The sequence below is a fragment of the Gastrolobium bilobum genome, unplaced genomic scaffold (assembly GCF_033153095.1).
Source record: "Gastrolobium bilobum isolate Gb01-03AN ecotype WA unplaced genomic scaffold, APGP_CSIRO_Gbil_v1 utg9887, whole genome shotgun sequence".
NCBI lineage: Eukaryota > Viridiplantae > Streptophyta > Magnoliopsida > Fabales > Fabaceae > Gastrolobium > Gastrolobium bilobum.
This window is the reverse complement of record NW_026899295.1, coordinates 681,590-688,186: the sequence shown is the minus strand read 5'-3', so window position 1 is coordinate 688,186 and position 6,597 is coordinate 681,590. Positions and strand designations below refer to the sequence as shown.

At 31.9% G+C, this 6,597-nt stretch overlaps 1 pseudogene; it reads left to right on the top strand.

Annotated features, from left to right (window-relative positions):
- The first annotated feature begins 707 nt into the window (after nucleotides 1-707).
- On the top strand, nucleotides 708-4,217 carry LOC133289276 (patatin-like protein 2; annotated as a pseudogene).
- Nucleotides 4,218-6,597: the final 2,380 nt, after the last annotated feature.

Below are 6,597 nucleotides of genomic sequence, written 5' to 3'. Positions count from 1 at the left end.
TATAACAACCTCCACGTCACGTTTCTGTTAGGCTTCTAGAACAATGGTCGAGTGACTCTACAAGGTAGGCTCGTGTGGTTCGATGGTCACAAAAAATGGGAATGGATCATCGATTGGATGGCTAAATGGTTGGCGTGAGATGAGGGGTTTGAAGGACAATGGGGGCTAGGGTTAGAATGGCTAAGTGTGTTTACCAAATTCCTTTTCCACGTTGACCCCTTTTCTTTCTTCCTTTCTTTTCCTTATGATGACTAAGTGGGTCTTTCCCTTTTCTTTTCTTTCCATTAGGCCTTTTTGATTTGGGTTCCTCGACCCATTTCTTTTTACTTCTTCTCTTGCTTTGATAGCCCACATTTTGCACATCTTTTTACCTGAAACATAAAAACAAATAACTCATCACTTTTTTTATTTCACATACTTACAATTGGGATTTTAATATTAACCAGAAAGGATTCTTTTTATCACATTTTTATATCATTCACCATGTGTTCTAAGTCATATTACATAGACTTATCAGATTCAAATAAGTCTTGGATCATTAACAACTATATATACACAAATGTGATCATCCACAAGGGCTTCTTCTTCACCCTAGTTGGCCTACTTCTTGTATCACCTTGGAAGTTCACTTTAATTTCCCTCAAAAGCTTCTTTACATATATCTCCCTTTTGATCACTACTCTCCAGTTTAATAAATCTTATAGCTCATGAAAACAAGGAAGTCATCCTTACTCCCTCAAAAACGTGGAAACCTAATTACGGTGCTTAGTATTGATGGAGGAGGCATAAGGGGACTCATTCCTAGAGTTATACTTGGTTTCCTATAATCAGAGCTTCAGGTAGCTCGCTATCTACCCAGCTACGATATCTTTCTTATACTCAATGCATGTTTATTTCAATTCGATTGATCATTCCTGTATGCCTTCCCACCTCCCCTTATGTACTATTTAATTCACTGTGTTCTATTAGTAATTAATCAAAGACATGCATACAAATTAATAACACAGTTACACATACAACTAGAAAAATATGAGAATGGAGAACAGTTAAAAGGGATGTTGGTTTCTATACCATTATATATCTAGCTAAACTGATTGATGGCGAACCAAATCCCCCAAAAATATAAGTTGTTAGGTGAAGAGACATATATAATGATTTTATTATATCTCTTTAATATCTTGCATGTCTTATTTTGGTTGTTTTCTTGGTTCTATATATATATATATATATATATATATATATATATATATATATATATATATATATATATATATGGTGCAAAAGTTGGATGGTGAGGATGCAAGGTTGGCAGACTATTTTGACGTGATTGCAGGAACAAGCACATGTGGCTTAGTGACTGCCATGCTAGCTGCACCAAATGAAATGAACCGAACCTTGTTTGCAGCCAATGACTTCTACCTTCAGCATTGTCCCAAAATCTTCCCTCAAAACAAGTAAATTAAACAATATTGTCCGAATTTCCATTACTTGCTTATTTTATAATTATTATTTTTATTAGACTAGGTGATTCTCATTAAGATTAATAAAATATAAACATAAATATATATAAATTTGTACGTCAAAACAGATATAAAGTGTTTCCCCATGTTGCAAAGGTCTTTAAGGCTCTATCAGGGCCAAAATACATGACTTGTTTAAGGAAAAACTAGGAACCACAAAATTGCACCAAACACTGACTAACGTTGTTATTCCAACATTTGACATCAAGCACCTTCAACCCCATCATCTTTTCTACCTATCAGGTTCATCTCTGATTCTCTTCCACTTAACCATTTTTCATTTATTTTCTACGTGGTTTTCTTGCGACAGGGATATAAAACGCCAAGCTTATTAGACACCACCTCTCGGATATATGCATTGCAACTTCAGCAGCACCAAGTTAATTATCCTCCAACTCATTATTTTCAAACGAAGAATACCGAAGGTGAAGTGATTAGAGAGTTCAACCTCATTGATGGAGGCGTTGCAGCAAATAATCTGATATATATGTCTTTTTATATTTCTAATAGTATATAGTAAGTTATCTCTTGGATATCAAAATTGACAACAATGTAGTTAATTAACTACAATATTTTCTTTGTAGACACTTGTTGCCATTAGTGAAGTGACAAAGGAAATCGTTGGAGGTAGCACTGACTTCTTCGGCATAAGTGCATTGGAATATAACCGATTTTTGGTGATAACTTTAGGAACTGGCTCGCAAAAAGAAGAAGACAAATACAATGCATGCGCAGAAGAAGCATCTAAATGGGGCATCCTTGGGTGGCTAATTAATGGCGGTTCCACCCCTTTGGTTGATGTCTTTACTCAAGACAGTGCTCATATATGTGGTTGACTTACACTTGTCCACTGTTTTTCAAGTCCTCCGCTTTGAGAAAAGTTACCTCTGTATTCAGGTACTCAATGATCACATGCACAATATTTTCTCATCAAAGCTATTTTAGAGGGGAAGAAATATATATCAACAATAATACTCATACAGTTGCATGTAGTATTAGCACAAAAAATGAATAACTACACAAGAGTTTGGTCTAGTGAGGACTCAATGAGTTCGATTCCCAAGAATTACAATTCGAAAAGAGGAAAGAGAGACTTAAACCAAAAATTGGATTTATCAGATCTATTACAATTTCAAACACTGGAAAAAGGAAAATGTTTTTCTCATGTTGCATGAGACAATTTGTCTCATGCAACATGAGAAAAACATTTTCCATAAAAAAATGGGTTAATTGTTTTAAATGTGAACTTCCAGGATGATACGTTACTTGGGAAAATATATTCTATTGATGTTGCCACGGAAAAGAATTTGAATGATCTTGTTAGAACTGATGAGCAACTGTTAAAGAAACTGGTTTCTAGGGTTAAATTGGATACTGACATTTATGAACCAAGCGACTCCAAGACAAATGAGGAGGCTCTGAAGAGGTACAAAATCAATAAAAACTCGTGCTTTATTCTATGTTGTTAAAATGAAATCAGGGTGGTAACTAATCAAATACTTCTCACCAATCAATCATGTTTTTTCTTCAGATTTTACTATCCCAATGAAAATGCCAGAAGGCCTAATAGATCGAAGATGCTTTATAAAGTAGTACTGTTTCCCGTTCTTGGGGATTGCTATGGTTAAATGGGATAGTAATGTCCTAATTAAGTTGTGGCCAGACTTTTGATCAGACTTTGCGGATTGCTACTTAGATTAATCATGTGCACAAGTTGACTTTATATAATACAACTTGAAGTAATAATTATAGCGACCACAAAATCTGATGGTGACACTTTTAGCTGTAATTTATTATCTTCTCTCAAGCAAAATACAAATGAAAGTTTAAGATCCATTCTGCTGGAAAAGTTCATAAATGCCACGCATGTGGAAAACACTATCAATAACATTCATATGTTATTATTCTTATTTCACAAAATAAATATTAGGACTAATATATTCACTCTTCATTTAATTTGAAGTTTACTATATTATTAAAAAAACATTTTTTCAAAATATTACGTTAATTAAAAGAATTGATTAGTATAACACGCATTATTACTGCACAATTGATTGGTATAAGACCACGAATTATTACTGCACGGTACCTAGCAATAAGAGCTTATATAAAAAAATGAGATTTATCTAAAAACTCCGAAATTGTGGGGAACAAAGTATCCATTTGGCCTATTTTTTTTTTAAAATCTCCTTAAAAGGAGAAGCCGGGTTAAACACTTTCATACAAAAGCTTATAAAATTAACTTTTTTTAACGAAGCAAAACAAAAAGTTTTTTACGAGGATCTTAATTATTTTTAATTTTTGAATATGTTGTATCTTGTGTAGTTAACTGAACGAGACATGTTAGTCTGACGAGTAACTTGTTCAATGTTAAGTAGGAGCTAGACACCAAAAATTGTTGGCAAAAAAATCAATAAAAAATGACAATGATATTAATAAAAAAAATTGGAATCTTAAGTTGAAAATGTTGAGGGGAATGAAATATAAATCAATATCAATATCAGAAATGAAAGAATTATTTTAACCCTGGAGCATGTATATGATTATAAAATACCGAAACAATATGAAAATAAAGTTGGGATGGTGCGTACCTTAATAGATCATCACAAAGCGGAAGAAAAGAGGGAACTACATGCCAGATCTTCCTCTCTACGACCTATTCTGAAAATTTTGCAGCCTTCAGCGATGGGAGCATGATGGCTCATGGTACTTAATCCCGATATAAATAGGCTAGAGAGGAGACCTAGCAAAACCCTAATCAACAGTGTGTCTGATGGGTCCACCCATCATAGAAGTCCAATCAGACACTAATGCCTACACTGTGCTGCCCAACTAGGCCCAATACCAAAAGATGCCAAAAGCTCAACTCAACATGATCACAATGGGCTTATCACAATAGATTAAATTGGAATATCCATTAACCTGATTATTTTAGAAAATACAAAAACCTTAATTAATATTGCCCACATGTAAAATTTCTAACATTCTCCCACTTGGGCTATATTAATTAATTTATTTTATTTTATTTTAAAATACTTTTATTTGAAAAACGACTCTATCGGGTTAATAACAAGAAAAAAATATTTTACGTGGCCACGATTTTGAAAAATAGCATTCCAATTCCAATACTAGCATCCACAATTCAATCCAACATAACCCCATCATAGGAACATGGCGATCAATATACCGAAAATATCATAATATATAACCTTTCATACTCACATACAATGAGTATTACATCTTCATGAATCTAGGCCTAGTAGTGTAGTAAGAATTAGTGCCAAAATGTGATCAACAATGTAACACACTAATTTTTATCGGTCCTCAATGTAATTTCTCAACAACATGAAATTACATTAGTGCAATTTCCAAGCAACATGAAATTACACTCCATAATGCAATTTCTCAACAACATGAAATCACATTATTGTAATTTCTAAACAACATGAAATTTCCTTTTTCAATCCAATTTCTTAAAAACCTGAAATTGAATTACCGCAATTTCCAAACAACATGAAATTTCCTTTTTCAATCCAATTTCTTAAAAACATGAAATTGAATTAACGCAATTTCCAAACGAAATGAAATCGCTTGGTTTAAATAAACCAACATGTCACAATACAACATGAGATCTCAAAATTTGTGACATCCAATCATCTTTAAGCTCACAACATGCTTAAAGATATTATTCATACATATATTTCTCTGTCGACAGGAGAGATAACAATTATGATGATCATCAATTTTTAAAATTCAAACAAAAATCACAAAAATCATCATCAGTTTGCCTGATAAAAAAAGCAAACTGAATATAACTCCTAATAATCAAGGGAATCAAAAGAATTTAAAACACTTAAAAGAAAGTCTCGAGTACAACTACCACTAATTAAGGGAATCTTAAGAATTTAAAGTACTCATTTATACAAAGGAGGCTACTTCAAGGTATTTCCTATAAAAAAATTTAGATTAATTTTTTTTTTATTTCATTCAATAAATTATCATCTTACTGAAAAATAAAATGTCATATACATAAAGTACTAAGAATATACATCTACTTGTTATAAAAAGAAAAGAAAAGAATATACATCTACTTCCACTTACTTTCATGTAGATGCACTTGTCAAATATATTTAAATTAATTCAAATGAATTAACAAAAATTCATTGTTAAGGCAAAACGAATGCATCCATATAAACTATTGAGCAAAATACAACTTCAATTAAGGCAAGTTATTACAACGAGGCACACAAAATAGTGCATTTCCCTTTGAGCAAAATGCACATACCAAGGTTTAAACCAAAGTTAAAGCCTCAAATGAATCAATTAATGAGTATACACTAGCTTCAGAGATCTATCCCCTTTTGGCAGACAGATCACTTAGACCAATGCATCCCCAATAACTTTATTACAGACAAGCTTCTAATTAAAACACACAATAATCCCCTTTGGACAGAAAATTGCATGAAATAACTAAAAGCATTCCTCAGATTTAAAAACAATTTACATGACAAATAAATCAATCACACTTTAGTGGTAATACCATAGTAATTCGTAGAAACTCTTACAAATCTTGCCCAAAATCATGATTCATTCCACAAAGAGGTGTAACACCTTCACTGATCATGAGTTCAAAAACAATAGCATTCCTAAAAAGATTTTACACTTAAACAGTTCAAGCTTCCATATAACTCAATAAATAAAAATATTCTATAAATTATACATCTCCAGTACTTATAATTTGACATAGTAAATAACTCAACAATAGCATGTTGTTATTGATGGCAAAAGAAATAACTGATTGACATACATAATGCAATAAGATTAAGTTTGGGCAACAACAAAATAAATTTATATACCATAAACCCTCCTTTGGGCAGGGAATATAATATACAAATATTTTCTATCATACGAAGATTTGAACAACAAGAAGAATTACATATAATTATAAAAATTCATCCCCTTTGGGCAATTTTTTTTTTAAATTATACATATTTTTCTATAATACAACATTTAATTTAAAAATAATTTATCCCATTTGAGCAGATAAATACTTTTAAATCATGTAATCTCATCAATA